The sequence below is a fragment of the Aquarana catesbeiana genome, linkage group LG03, assembly GCF_042186555.1.
Source record: "Aquarana catesbeiana isolate 2022-GZ linkage group LG03, ASM4218655v1, whole genome shotgun sequence".
Classification (NCBI taxonomy): Eukaryota; Metazoa; Chordata; class Amphibia; order Anura; family Ranidae; genus Aquarana; species Aquarana catesbeiana.
The window spans coordinates 613859969-613876171 of NC_133326.1; the positions used below are offsets into that span (position 1 = coordinate 613859969).

Here is a 16203-nt window from a genome sequence, read left to right on the forward strand (position 1 = left end):
CCTAAACATTAACAATGAACTTCTCTTATCTGCTGCCTTTTAGTCGGTTTAGAGTATTCTGGGGCATTGTGACACTGCTGTATAATACACATCCAGGCTGTCTTATTGCATTAAATTTTACAGTGCTGCAGATTAAAAGCAAAGGTAATTTTTAACTTTACATTACAGCATGACTTGTGTATAAATTGTGCATGCTTTATTTATTTATTTTTTGCTTTTTTTTTTTTTTTCCACAGAAGTGGACTTTAAGCTATATTTAACTGTGACACTACTGTCTGGTAAGTCTTGCTATTGCATAATGGAACCTGCTAGCCACAACAAGCACACAGACAACAGTCATGGGTCGGTATGCAGTTTTTGGAAAAGTGTCAGAAATCTGTTAGGCCTGTTTTGATTTGATTGATATCAATATTACTGACTGTATACTCTAAACTGAGCCAGGGGGCCCTCTAGCCTTCGCTTCTTCTGCAGTGTTCAATTAAATTCTGTGTAAACACTGTCAAACATTCAGCCTCATTCAGATTGTTTGGTTTATTATTTAATACGATTATACAATGGCTTTGTTATGTATTTTGTTGGTTCTGTCGACTGCAGAGTTCTTTTTGCAATATTGAAGGCTATGTCATGTTTAAATTAATGCAGCTCTTGAGCATTTTTCCTAAGTAATTCTCTGTAAACTTAATACTATAGAATAAAACTATCCCTAAGCATTCTTATCAGAGTATAGGAATTGTACAAACAATCAGTTTTACATCCAGCAGTAAACATATCATGATGGGAATGTATTTTGCTGCCATCCAATTGTGTAACTATAGCCACTGCAAACCATTCAGTTGCTATGGGGCTAACGACAAAGGGGGCCCATTCTATTGCTATAAAAGGAATATGCATTAAAAAAATTACTGTATCTGCCATTGCCTATTAGCTACATTGTTGTCAGATAACAATGCAAGGTCCTTCATTTGGCCATTGGGCTGCCTATAGACAACTGATGAAGCATGAACAGCAGGTTGACAACCTCAGTTCAATTGTGAAGAATTAGCTTTGTTTTGTCAGCCTGCAACAGTAAGTCCTGATAATGAATGAATTCCCAGGTTAGACATTTTGCAACAGATTGGTTTAGAAAACTGTTTACAATGAGACATGATGCCAAACACAATGATAAACAGAATTAAAGGGGTTGTTTTTTCACCTTAATGCATCCATTACTTACCTGAGCCCTGGAACTTGACCCGGCGGAGACACGCTGTCTCTCTGCCCGGGTTCCTAATTGGATAGATTGATAGCAGCACAGCCATTGGCTCCAGCTGCTGTTAATCAAAGCCAATGACGCAAGCGTCGGGGGGGGTAGGGCGGAGTCATACATTCGGCCTCTATAGATGCTGAATGCTGGACTCGGGAGCGCACCTGCAAGGTAACCCGCTCGGGGAAGCGCTTCCTCTAGGGCGTTACCTGATGTGGGGAGGAGCCGCGAGAGCCACCGGGGACCCCAGAAGGCGAGGTTCAGGGCCACTCTGTGCAAAACGAGCTGCACAGTGGAGGTAAGTATGATATGTTTGTTTTTTTGCTTTTTTAAACAAACCCTTACAATTACTTTAAAAATAAAAATACACTAGCGCTCAGAAATGGTGAAGCAAAATACTATAAATAAATCAAAAAGTCATATGCTGAATTAATCCAGGTGTTCCATGGATAATATTAATTAAAAATATCAATTGCTGAAGCAGTCTGTAGTTCAAAGGAAGTCCATAAAAGTGAACAATATGTTGGAAAACACTGGATAAAGGAATTTTCTTGTAGGGCACAGTATCAGGCTATTCACAAAGGGCGGCTCTTCTCTGGAGTGAAGTCAGCTCAGATCGGGTAGGTCAGTGTGTGTCGGGTAGGTCAGTGTATGTATGTCAGGTTGGTCAGTGTGTGTGTCAGGTAGGTCAGTGTGTGTATGTCAGGTAGGTCAGTGCGTGTGTCAGGTAGGTCAGTGTGTGTGTATGTCAGGTAGGTCAGTGTATGTCAGGTAGGTAGGTCAGTTTAGTGGTCAGCATGTGAGCTTACCCCCCCGCCACACAACCACACAACCCCTCCGCCCAACCAAAAAAACCCAGCGCCACTAGAGGCCCCCCCCCCCGTGCCGGCCTTGGACTTCGGGCTGAAGCCCCTGGTCTTTTTTCCACCTAGCAACGCCCCTGGTGTAGATCCAGAAAACGCTCAGCTTCTGATAGACCCTTGGGTATAGACTCAATGACCCACACCCGAAGGGTGCAGCACACATTGCATTTCTTGCGTAGCATGTATCATACACGTTTCTCACCAAACTTTTCTGATGCGATTTGTTATGCATGTTACCTAGCATATTGTGCACACCATGCACAACTGTTGGGTTTGGTATGACTACGCGCACATGCATTTATTTCATTGTCTTCTAACTATCCACTTTCCCTTCCTTTCATTATATTTTGCTAGGAATTTACCATTACCATATTGAATTTCTTGCATTTAATAATTATTTTTTATCTATTATCATTATTTTTATTCAATTACATTTTTAAAAAAAAACTTCCATTCCTTTTATTTAGTAGCCCCTCCAGTTATATTTGTTATAGATTTATTTTAATTTTTTAAAATCATTTTTTTCTCCTTTGATATATGTTTTAACTAGATATAGTGATCATTATGATCATTATATTACCTTTTAAGCACAGTATACACCCATCACAGAACATATAAACCTTGATATCCCAAATACATTTTGTATGTCATATACACATATCTTCTTACACATATAGAGATCGCAACTTCCTGAGTATACATGAATGTTTGAGGTATACCCACCGCTGATTAATCAATCAGCTGCGAGCGTCTTCAGCCAGCAGAGGGCTCCCATAAATGGTTCCTTACTCTTTCCCTATCTTTACACTTGAAAAAGGAACACGCATGCGCCTTACGGACCTTGCGCACGCTCAGAAACACGTTGTGTTGTTTCCAGCTACTCACGTCACAGGCCGCTTCCTCGGTTTGCTACTCCGCTCCTCTGCAAGACAGGCCGTGTTCCGTCCTGGCTCTCTGCCGGATTGCGGCATAGGTTTGGGGCTTTCCTGGGAACCGGTGTTCGTCCCTCCACCTTCTTCTGAAATACATCATCCTACCCAGAACATCATTTTTTTTTGTTTATAGCGCAAAAAAATACAAAATGCAGAGGTGATTAAATACCACCAAAATAAATTTCTATCCATGGGAAAAAAGGGACAAAAAATTTACTTTGGTACAGCATTGCATGACTGCGCAATTGTCAGTTAAAGTAACGCAGTGGCGTATCGCAAACAATGGCCTGGTCATGAAACCCCCTTCCTGCCCAGGCCAATTTTCAGCTTTCAGCACTGTCACCCTTTGAATGACAATTGCACGGTCATGCTACACTGTACCCATATGACATTTTTATCATTTTTTCACACAAATGGAGCTTTCTTTTGGTGGTATTTAATCACTAATGGTTTTTTTATTTTTTGCTAAACAAAAAAAAAAAGATTGAAAATTTAGAAAAAGAAAATAATACTTTTTCATAGTTTGTAATAAAATTTTTCTCCTTTATTGATGTGCGCTGATGAGGCTGCACTGATGGGCACTGATAGGAGGCACTGATAAGGCGGCACTGATGGGCACTGATAGGTGGCGCTGATGACACTGATGAGGCAGCACTGATGAGGCTGCACTGATGGGGCGGCACTGATAGGTGGCATGGCAGGGCACTGATAGGTGGCACTGAAAGGCACTGATAGGCGACCCTGAAGGGCACTGATAGGTGGCACTGATAGGCACTGGTAGGTGACACTGGTAGGCAGCACTGATGGGCACTGATTGGCAGCACTGATGGGTACTGATAAGTGGTGGGCATTGATGGGTGGCACTGGTGGCCACTGGTTGGTGGCACTGGTGGGCATTGCTTAGCAGTGCTGATTTGCACTAGTAGGTGGCACTGCTTAGCAGCAGTGGGTCTGGAGTGTGCAGGACTGATGTCCCGTTTATTCCAGATAGTAATCTGCTCTGTTTGACTGACAACTAATCACATGGTAAGGGGTTGGGAGGGGTCCCTTACTTCGATCTGTGATCAGCCATGTCACATGGACTTGTTGATCACAGAGCGAGCCACGCACACCCTGCAGGGGGCGTGCAGGCATCACATGCACATGAGGATGTGCATGGACGCCCTCCCGGAAATTTAGGCCCGCGCTGTAGCCGTCTTTCGTCTATAACGCGGGCAGCAAGTGTTTATATAGTATCACTGGGTTCTCTACAAGGCTGCATTATAGGCTGCCTACAGTCAGGCCCATAAATATTGGGACATTGACACAATTCTAATATTTTTGGCTCTATACACCACCAGAATAGATTTGAAATGAAATGAACAAGATGTGCTTTAACTGCAGACTTTTAGCTTTAATTTGAGGGTATTTACATCCAAATCAGGTGAACGGTGTAGGAATTACAACAGTTTGTATATATGCCTCCCACTTTTTAAGGGACCAAAAGTAATGGGACAATTGGCTGCTCAGCTGTTCCATGGCCAGGTGTGTGTTATTCCCTCATTATCCCATTTACAAGGAGCAGTTAAAAGGTCCAGAGTTAATTTCAAGTGTGCTATTTGCATTTGGAATCTGTTGCTGTCAACTCTCAATATGAGATCTAAAGAGCTGTCGCTATCAGTAAAGCAAGCCATCATTAGGCTGAAAAAACAAAACAAACCCATCAGAGGGATAGCAAAAACATTAGGTGTGGCCAAATCAACTGTTTGGAACATCCTCAAAAAGAAAGAAAACACCGGTGAGCTCAGCAACACCAAAAGACCCAGAAGACCGCGGAAAATAACTGTGGTGGATGACCAAAGAATTATTTCCCTGGTGAAGAAAACACCCTTCACAACAGTTGGCCAGATCAAGAACACTCTCCAGTAGGTAGGTGTATGTGTGTCAAAGTCAACAATCAAGAGAAGACTTCACCAGAGTGAATACAGAGGGTTCACCACAAGATGTAAACCATTGGTGAGCCTCAAAAACAGGAAGGTCAAATTAGAGTTTGCCAAACAACATCTAAAAAAGCCTTCACAGGTCTGGAACAACATCCTATGGACAGATGAGACCAAGATCAACTTGTACCAGAGTGATGGGAAGAGAAGACTATGGAGAAGGAAAGGAACTGCTCATGATCAAAAGCATACCACCTCATTAGTGAAGAATGGTGGTGGTAGTGTCATGGCGTGGGCATGTATGGCTGCCAATGGAACTGGTTCTCTTGTATTTATTGATGATGTGACTGCGACAAAACCAGCAGGATGAATTCTGAAGTGTTTCAGGCAATATTATCTGCTCATATTCAGCAAAATGCTTCAGAACTCATTGGACGGCGCTTCACAGTGCAGATGGACAATGACCCGAAGCATACTGTGAAAGCAACCAAAGAGTTTTTTAAGGGAAAGAAGTGGAATGTTATGCAATGGCCAAGTCAATCACCTGACCTGAATCCGATTGAGCATGCATTTCACTTGCTGAAGACAAAACTGAAGGGAAAATGCCCCAAGAACAAGCAGGAACTGAAGACAGTTGCAGTAGAGGCCTGGCAGAGCATCACCAGGGATGAAACCCAGTGTCTGGTGATAACGATGTGTTCCAGACTTCAGGCTGTAATTGACTGCAAAGGATTTGCAACCAAGTATTAAAAAGTGAAAGTTTGATGGATGATTGTTAATCTGTCCCATTACTTTTGGTCCCTTAAAAAGTGGGAGGCACATATACAAACTGTTGTAATGCCTTCACCGTTTACCTGATTTGGATGTAAATATCCTCAAATTAAAGCTGAAAGTGTGCAGTTAAAGCACATCTTGTTTGTTTCATTTCAAATCCACTGTGGTGGTGTATAGAGCCAAAAAAGATTAGAACTGTGTCAATGTCCCAATATTTATGGACCTGACTATACCTATGTATGATCCCCAGCAGTTGTAAAGAGAGGTCTATTATATGCTACATAATTATGATCTGAACTTCTGAAAGTATTTAGGGGTGCATTATTGACCATCTATTTTAGACCAATAGTAATTTGTGTATATATAGGGTTGGTTGCTGACTGGTTAGACAAAAAAAAAAAATGAAAAACAGACTTTAACAGCTGCCACTGTAATCGCAATTGGGAAAAAGTACTCAAAGGTATAGATAAAAATATCTAAATTTATTTAGACAACATCATAAAAACATGTTAAAAGCGGTAAAGATTAAGTATAAATAACGTTACATTATATCTCCTGAAAATTGATAGGGGTCCCATCAAAATTATTCTGTAGGGTCCTGTGATTTCTAAATACTGCCCTACTATCATCCCACAAGAATAAAGATTGAGCTACAAGCCCATGAAAAAAAGTCCATGCAAAAAGGATTATCCTGTTAGGAGTTCTAACCATACTTGAAATCTATCAAACCACACTGCACAAACCTCATATTATCTCCTGTCCATAGAGGTGGGTACTCGGATAAGAGGTGCTAGCTTACAGATCCAAGCATTGAGAAAAGCCAGCACTCCAATAGACCTCCCAAGATGACTGTTACTGAAGTCCCATATCAAGGAGATGCAGACCCTTTCTGAAAAAGACCAACCATCACCACAGAAGACCTGAAGAGGACCCCATTTGTCACATGGCCGGACTGAAGACATTTAGATAAGGAAAGTATAAAAAATACTAGACTTGTGCACAACGGAAAATTTCGCTTAGTTTCAAGCCATTGTCATTTGTAAAATACATAATTTCATTCTGTTATATTCGTTATGTTACGTTAATTTGTTTCTGATAATTCGTTATTTCTGTAGAATGATGATATTCGTTATACCGAATCTCGAATCATGTCAAATTCATTCGTTATATGCGCTATAATTTCTTTCGTATTAGTTGAAATTCGATATTTATGTATGTATATATAATCATGATAATGATTTGTAGTTTGGAAGGTTGTTTGTTTATTGAATTTATTAACACACACAAAGACAATATCTCTTCTCCTCTGCTCAAATACAATACAACACCCTTCTCACTCAGTTCTCAGGAATGCACTTTGCCAGTAATCCAACCTCCAGCACAAAATGAATCAGCTGATTGGATTGTAGGATTTACTTTGAGTTGACCTTTTGTTTCATTAGATCTTTAACGAATTACCGAATCATGTCAAATTAATTCGTTATATCCGCTATAATTTCCTTTGTATTAGTTGAAATTCGTTATTCTTTTATTCGGACATTTGGATGCATCCGAATGTCCGAAAGATGCAAAATTCGTCCGAATTTCGATTTGTTATGAAACGAATTGCACATGTCTAAAAAATACACAGGGGGCGCGCGATCTATTGGTTCAGCAATACCATTGTAATTATTTATGATGCTAAAGACATACTTAGCCTATCCTTTTGGTAGTGCTGACTTCTAAATATTATTTTATTTTATATAACATTCAAAAGGTAAAAAAGAAGTGGGAAAAATCCTCTCCTTCAGTTTGATCATTATTATTAAATCAACTAATGTTAGAGAAGATACATATGTCATTCTGCAATTTGTACAATTTATAACAACAAAAAAATAACCCAGATTGCAATCTGAAGCTAATGACGCGTACACGCGGTCGGAATTTCGGCCCGCAAAAGACCGATGAGACTTTTTCGTCGGAAAATGCGACCGTGTATATGCTCCATCGGTCTTTTGCTGGTGGAATTCCAGCCAGCAAAAGATTGAGAGCATGCTCTCTGTTTTTCGGTCGGGAAAAGTTCCTATCCGAAAATGCGATCGTCTGTGGCAATTCCGACGCGCAAAATCCCTACGCATGATCGGGAAACAATTCGACGCATGCTCAGAAGCATTGAACATCATTTTCTCGGCTCATCGTAGTCTTGTACATCACTTGACGGTCGTAATTTCAGCGAACTTTTGCGTGACCGTGTGTATGCAAGGCAAACTAGAGCCGAATCCCTTCGGAAAAGCCGTCATTTCTTTTTCTGACGAGAAAACCGATCGTGTGTACGCGGCATTAGAGAACATTTAATATAAAAAAATAGATAAAAACAATCAAGTTTTGTAAGTAATGTGCATGCAAACGATTCTAATCATGAACTCTGCATACTGTATATATATACTTGGAAGTATATTTTTAATAGTATTTTTTGAAGTATGATTTTAATGTATTTATATTACTATATATCAAATTATACTACTACTACTATATATCAAAATACGCTAGTTTCATGTGCGGTTGGGTTATTTTTGAATGACAATTTTGTGGTCATACAACACTGTACCCAAATTACATTTTTATAACTTTTTTCCCACAAATAGAGCTTTCACTGCATGAATCTATCCATGGCCGCCACTGCCACACCCTAAAAGGGGCCGGGCGCCTGAATTACAGCGGCGAGGGGTAATTTATGAAGCACCTGATTAGAGCCATAGGCTTGGCGCTCGCAGTTCACCTAGGTGTGTTAGAAAAATTATTGAATATTCGCTTTCCTAACACTGAACCGTCTTTCCGCCAATCAGGTGCTCGGGTCTGTTACCCGTCACCTGATTGGCTGAAACGACAGATGCTGTGATTGGATGCCTATCAGGTGTCCAGTCATAGGAGAGGACGGGAAGAGAGGACAGGAGAAGACATCGAGGTAATGGAGGAGCATGGAGGACACCGCTCGCCGCCGTCACCCGCTGCCCTACAGAGAGAGGGTAAGTGCTGGGCAGATGGCAAGCGGGCAGAGGGCACAGTGGCAGCATTCGATGGGCACAGTGGCAGCATTCGATGGGCACAGTGGCAGCATTTGAACGCACAGTGGGAGCATTTGATGGCACAGTGGCAGCATTCGATGGGCACAGTGGCAGCATTCGATGGCACAGTGGGAGGATTTGATGGCACAGTGGCAGCATTTGATGGGCACAGTGGGAGCATTTGATGGGCACAGTGGGTGCATTTGATGGGCACAGTGGAAGCGTTTGATGGCACAGTAGCAGCATTTGATGGGCACAGTGGGAGCATTTGATGGGCACAGTGGCAGCATTTGATGGCACAGTGACAGTGTTTGATGGGCACAGTGGCAGAGTTTGATGCGCACAGTGGCAGCATTTGATGGGCACAGTGGCTGCATTTTTTGGGCACAGTGGCTGCGTTTGATGGCATAGTGGCTGCGTTTGATGGGCACAGTGTCTGTGTTTGATGGGCACAGTGTCTGTGTTTGATGGCACAGTGACGCTGCAATTGATGGGCACAGTGGCTGCGTTTAATGGGCACAGTGGCGGCAATTGATGGGCACAATGGCTGCATTTGATGGCACAGTGAGGCTGCAATTGATGTTTTTTTTTAAGAATTTTTAAGTTTGTTTGCGACCCTCCAAAATTTTTAAGCACCAGCCGCCACTGCAGTCTGTAGTGGGTGGAGCCTGCTGAATGTCTCCCACAGATATCCTTTCTGCACAACCTATGGGTTACTATCACTTTACAACACATTTGTTGAAACTGTGGAATTATAACCATTGATATTTAAAAGTTTTTTGTACCACTGTCTATAATAAAGAACCAAGATTATATCCAGTATCTTTATAACTACTGCATTTAGCAAGCAAAGTCTTATCTAGATCAGAAGGGTGATGTGCTCAGTTGTAACAATTAGAGCTGCACTTTTTTTTTTAAAAAGCCAGTGGAGTGGAAAACACACCCAAAAACTTCCACCCGGTGCCAAAAAAAGTGCACACACATAAAGAGTGAAACACAAAAACATGCAACGGGTGTTACCCTGATCCCCCCGGGGCGTACTTCACTTGGGCCTATCTGGCCGAAACCAACGAGACCTCCGTTCTCTGGAAGGACTGCCAAAACAGACCCACCCGAGTACTAGGGGGGACTCCCCCGAAAGGAGACCCCATGAGAGAGGGCGAAACTAAGACAAAAGGTCTATTATCCACCCCCTCCCAAGACTTTCAAAGTAGGCCCGAGGACCCACACCCTACTCATCACACAGTGACTAACGTGTATACACGTCAAACAAAAAAAATACAAAAAAGTGACAAATAAAAAGAAAGTGGGGAGAAGGAAGGAGTGAAAATGACCATTGTGTAATACAATGGCCGGCCCTCCGTCCAGGAATAAAAATTTCCCCTGGTCCTCGCCAAAAGGCTCAGCCCTAGAGGCAGGTGCGAAAAACATGTGTTGTGGTGAAGTGACTATGGTGCCATAAATCAAGTGCCGGAACACTGTGACTGTACGGCACCCCTGAACTGCTCCTTCAGGAACACATTCACCATTGGCTTTTCGTGCAACCCTGACCCCCAGACCGCAGCAGCCCCCACCACAGCCAAGAAGCCCTGAAGTTCTGGAAGCTTGGTGAGAGCCCTTTACCATCAGGCCTCACCATCGTTCTATCCCTCCTACCTAATTACATTCGGGAAGTACTAACTGCTCCCCCAGTGGGAAAGAGGAGCCAGTGTTGTCTCCCGAAAAACTGACTGGAGCAAGAGCTACCCCAATCTAGGCCAGAGGGCCGGGGGCCCAGTGGTTCTTCATCCCCATCAGAAGGCTTCCCTTTCAGCTACAAACCGTTCCAGGTTACCTTTACTCTAGCAGGTTTTGCATAGCAACTGCCATTCCTAAGATCACTTCACTGTAAATCAGGGATGGAAGCAAGCGCCACCTCCTGGAAACTGATAAGAACAGATCTTACACTTGCTCATAAACAAAAGGCTACAAAGCAATACAATTTGCTGTACATTTCACATAACCATGTGCTTGTCACTCATCATGCTCCAGAAACAGAAGGATCAAATATAGAAATAAGCAGCCACAACCCACTTCCAAGGACCCCTGAATCAGAATAGGGAGACACAAAATCATATTCCCATATTGCATTGTGCTATATTAAATGATATGCACAATCTAAAATGTGAGGCCATTAGGGATTGTTGTGCCATTGGTGAAGCACTGTCATAAGAGCTGCAATGAAGCCCAGGAGCTGTGTAGGGGAGGGAGGGGGGGGGGGGTGCTGCAACTTATCTATCTTGTGTGAATGGGGAAACCTAAATATACAAATGTAGAACAAACGTATTCTGTTAATTGCTTTGTTTAAGAGCCAAAATTTCACTTTTGCTCCAGTTTTTTTTATTGCTTTCAATTTTTTTTTTCCTTAGATCAAGTTGATGAGAAAGCAGAGAGATTGCCTGTCTCTAATATTTCAAAACTGGAGCAAAAGTGAAGTTGGGGCCCATATCAAGCAAAGCAAAATACGTAATAGGCTTCTGTCAACCAGCTCTATGTTTACTCCAGAATGGCTTGTTCCAGTGTTCACACACGAGATCGGGATAAGAAGGTTCAGAGAGAGGCTAGTCTGTAGAGCCATACGTCCATCAGAAATGATATCACCAAAAACCTCACATTTTTGTTTTCCTGATATCATTAAATTTAACACGGTATGATATGGGAATATGAATTTGTGTCTCCCTATACTAATCCCAGGGACATTGAAACTGGGCTTTAGCTGAGGGTTTCTTTCTGTGATCCTTCTGGTTCTAGAGAATGATGAGTGGGTAGTCATATGGTTATGTGACATGTGCGTCTCCAGTTGTTATGACTGAGCACATCACCCCTCTGGCCTAGAAATACAAAGATTTTATTTGTTAAATTCTGTAATTAGCAGCTTAGTGTAGTAATTGCTTTCTGTGCTGGTTAAAATGCATCTCTGTTAACATGGAGGTTTTTTTTTTTTTCTCTTTTGATATCAGTAGGTCTATAATCAATTCCAGCAATTTGTGGGTCCAGGACATTCTGTTATTCAGATTTTGACTTAATTGGGAAAGTTTGTGTTTGTCCACCTGATTTTCTGTTTCTCTCTATTGGTCCAGCCATGTGATGGACTCATGCAATAACCGATTTGGACTGTAGACTTGATCAGCTTGGCTTGGATAGGGTGGGCAGTCCAGGCACCAACTTCACTAGGACATTGAAATTTGTTCTGCAGAATATAGAGGATTGCTGAAATTGTGTCTGGGCACCTTGGAGTGCCTATTATGTGTAAGTAATATTCCTGCCCTATTTACTTACTGTCACAGTGACTATGTCTTCACTAGACACGAAGACAGGGAAAATCTTCAATAACAGACAGAAAAGGAGAGGGGAAGGCTAGAACCCCTGGTAACTTGCTCTTGTTGTTTTTGACCCATTGCAGATTTTTACTGCCTTCTGGTGAAGCCATCGTCACTGTGACTGCCGAGAATGACAAGAGCCAAGCTCCTGATGGCAGTAAAAAAAATAAAAATAAGGAGGGCTCCAAACACACACACACTCGGCAACTATGCAACAACAAAACCAACATTTTGGCTGAATTGAGATATTGAACCCATTTACATACATTTTATGATCATTTCCTATATTGTTTTCTTTGGTTAAATTGAAGAGGAAGTAGAGATGCTGAAAATTTTGAATTTACCCTTATGGGGTGTAATAGAGTGTTTGATACTGAAAAACCCACAAACAACTTAAAGTGTATGTACACACTAACAACTTCTCTTACTGTAGCTGTTGTCTTTTAGTCTGTTATATATACCTTTAAAAGCATTGTGTTATCTCAGAGAGCAATTAGCCATCCCAGTATCTACAGTATTCGCCATTACAGTATTTAGTGAAGATGGGAGGGTCTGAGGGTTTGGCAAGTGGGCAGGGCTGACACCATCCAGTCCACTAAAATGCTGCAAATTGTCAGCCAACAGCAAGAAATTGTAAGCATGGTGCATTCCTGGCACATTGACAGGCTATATTTTTGTATTTGGGGTTGCATTGATGGGCGCTGATGAGGCTGCATTTGATGGGCACTGGTAGGCTGCAATTGATGGGTGCCGGCGAGGCTGCATTGATGGGAGCTGGTAGGCTGCATTTTATGGGTGCTGGCGAAGCCGCATTGATGGGCGCTGGTGAGGCTGCATTTGATGGGTGCTGGCGAGGATGCATTGATGGGCACTGGTGAGGCTGCATTTGATGGGTGCTGGCAAGGCCGCATTGATGGGCGCTGGTGAGGCTGCATTTGATGGGTGCTGGCGAGGCCGCATTGATGGGCGCTGGTGAGGCTGCATTTGATGGGCACTGGTAGGCTGCATTTGATGGGTGCTGGCGAGGCTACATTGATGGGCGCTGGTGAGGCTGCATTTGATGGGCACTGGTAGGCTGCAATTGATGGGTGCCGGCGAGGCTGCATTGATGGGAGCTGGTAGGCTGCATTTTATGGGTGCTGGCGAGGCCGCATTGATGGGCGCTGGTGAGGCTGCATTTGATGGGTGCTGGCGAGGCTGCATTGATGGGCACTGGTGAAGCTGCATTTGATGGGTGCTGGCGAGGCCGCATTGATGGGCGCTGGTGAGGCTGCATTTGATGGGTGCTGGCGAGGCTGCATTGATGGGCGCTGGTGAGGCTGCATTTGATGGGCACTGGTAGGCTGCATTTGATGGGTGCTGGCGAGGCTGCATTGATGGGCGCTGATGAGGCTGCATTTGATGGGCACTGGTAGGCTGCAATTGATGGGCGCTGGCGAGGCTGCATTGATGGGAGCTGGTAGGCTGCATTTGATGGGTGCTGGCGAGGCTGCATTGATGGGCGCTGGTGAGGCTGCATTTGATGGGCACTGGTAGGCTGCAATTGATGGGCGCTGGCGAGGCTGCATTGATGGGAGCTGGTAGGCTGCATTTGATGGGTGCTGGCGAGGCCGCATTGATGGGCGCTGGTGAGGCTGCATTTGATGGGTGCTGGCGAGGCTGCATTGATGGGCACTGGTGAGGCTGCATTTGATGGGTGCTGGTGAGGCCGCATTGATGGGTGCTGGTGAGGCTGCATTTGATGGGTGCTGGTGAGGCCGCATTGATGGGCGCTGGTGAGGTTGCATTTGATGGGCACTTGTAGGCTGCATTTGATGGGTGCTGGCGAGGCTGCATTGATGGGCGCTGATGAGGCTGCATTTGATGGGCACTGGTAGGCTGCAATTGATGGGCGCTGGCGAGGCTGCATTGATGGGAGCTGGTGAGGCAGCATTTGATGGGCACTTGTAGACTGCATTTGATGGGTGCTGGCGAGGCTGCATTGATTGGCGCTGGTGAGGTTGCATTTGATGGGCACTTGTAGGCTGCATTTGATGGGTGCTGGCGAGGCTGCATTTGATGGGCACTGGTAGACTGCATTTGATGGGTGCTGGCGAGGCTGCATTGATTGGCGCTGGTGAGGCTGCATTTGATGGGTGCCGGCGAGGCTGCATTGATAGGCGCTGGTAGGCTGCATTTGATAGGCACTGGTAGGCTGCATTTGATGGGTGCTGGCGAGGCTGCATCGATTGGCGCTGGTAGGCTGCATTTGATGGGTGCTAGTGGGCTGCATTTAAAGGGCGCTTCATTAAAAAGGTGGGGTATACATGGGCAGGTCAAAGGAGGTGGAGTCAGGGAGACAGCAAAATGAGGTTTCACCTAGGCCCCTAAGGTGTCAAAAACCCTTGCACCAACCCTGATTACAAAGTGCGGGGGTGTACCAAGATGTCAGCAGTAGGGATGAGCCAAACACCCCCTTGTTCGGTTCGCACCAGAACATGCGAACAGGAAAAAAGTTTGCGCGAACACCGTTAAAGTCTATGGGACACGAACATGAATAATCAAAAGTGCTAATTTTAAGGGCTTATATGCAAGTTATTGTCATAAAAAGTGTTTGGGGACCCGGGTCCTGCCCCAGGGGACATGGATCAATGCAAAAAAAAGTTTTAAAAACTGACGTTTTTTCAGGAGCAGTGATTTTAATAATGCTTAAAGTCAAACAATAAAAGTGTAATATCCCTTTAAATTTCGTACCTGGGGGGTGTCTATAGTATGCCTGTAAAGGGGCGCATGTTTCCCGTGTTTAGAACAGTCTGACAGCAAAATGACATTTCGAAGGAAAAATTCCACTTAAAACTACCCGCGGCCATTGCATTGCCGACAATACACATAGAAGTTCATTGATAAAAACGGCATGGGTATTCAACACAGGGAAACCCCGAACCAAAATTTTTTAAAAAAATGACGTGGGAGTCCCCCTAAATTCCATACCAGGCCCTTCAGGTCTGGTGTGGATATTAAGGGGAACCCCGCGCCAAAAAAAAACGCCGTGGGGTCCCCCCAAAAATCCATACCAGACCCTTATCCGAGCACGCAACCTGGCAGGCCGCAGTAAAAGAGGGGGGGCGAGAGTGCGGCCCCCCCCTCCTGAACTGTACCAGGCCACATGCCCTCAACATTGGGAGGGTGCTTTGGGGTATCCCCCCAAAACACCTTGTCCCCATGTTGATGAGGACAAGGGCCTCATCCCCACAACCCTGGCCGGTGGTTGTGGGGGTCTGCGGGCGGGGGGCTTATCGGAATCTGGAAGCCCCCTTTAACAAGGGGACCCCCAGATCCCAGCCCCCCCCCTGTGTGAAATGGTAAGGGGGTACTTACCCCTACCATTTGACTAAAAAACTGTCAAAAATTACAAGAGACAGTTTTTGACAATTCCTTTATTTAAATGCTTCTTCTTTATTCTATCTTCCTTCATCTTCTTCTTCTTCTGGTTCTTCTTCTTCTTCTGGTTCTTCCTCCGGCGTTCTCGTCCAGCATCTCCTCCGCGGCATCTTCTATCTTCTTCTCCTTGGGCCGCTCCGCACCCATGGCATGGGGGGAGGCTCCCGCTCTTCTCTTCATCTTCTTCTTCATCCTCTTCTCTTCTTCCTTCTTCTCTTCTTCACAGCTCCCGCTGTGTGACGGAGTCTCCTCGTCTGACGGTTCTTAAATAACGGGGGGCGGGGCCACCTGGTGACCCCGCCTCCCTCTGACGCACGGTGACTTAACGGGACTTCCCTGTGACGTCACGGGGAATGCCACAGGGAAGTCCCGTCATGTCCCGTGCGTCAGAGGGGGCGGGGTCACCGGGTGGCCCCGCCCCCCGTTATTTAAGAACCGTCAGACGAGGAGACGCCGTCACACAGCGGGAGCCTCCCTCCATGCCAGCATGGGTGCGGAGCGGCCCGGAGAAGAAAATGAAGAAGAGAAGAAGAGAAGAGGATGAAGAAGAAGATGAAGAGAAGAGCGGGAGCCTCCCCCCATGCCATGGGTGCGGAGTGGCCCGAGGAGAAGAAGATAGAAGACGCTGCGGAGGAGATGCTGGACGAGA

General features: G+C 44.6%; 1 non-coding gene across 1 annotated transcript; it reads left to right on the forward strand.

The window, feature by feature from the left end:
• The first annotated feature begins 11549 nt into the window (after window positions 1-11549).
• LOC141135780 (small nucleolar RNA U13) lies at window positions 11550-11646 on the forward strand. Its single transcript, XR_012243634.1, has one exon. It is a non-coding gene; the product is annotated as a small nucleolar RNA U13 (small nucleolar RNA).
• The last annotated feature ends 4557 nt before the right edge of the window (window positions 11647-16203 follow it).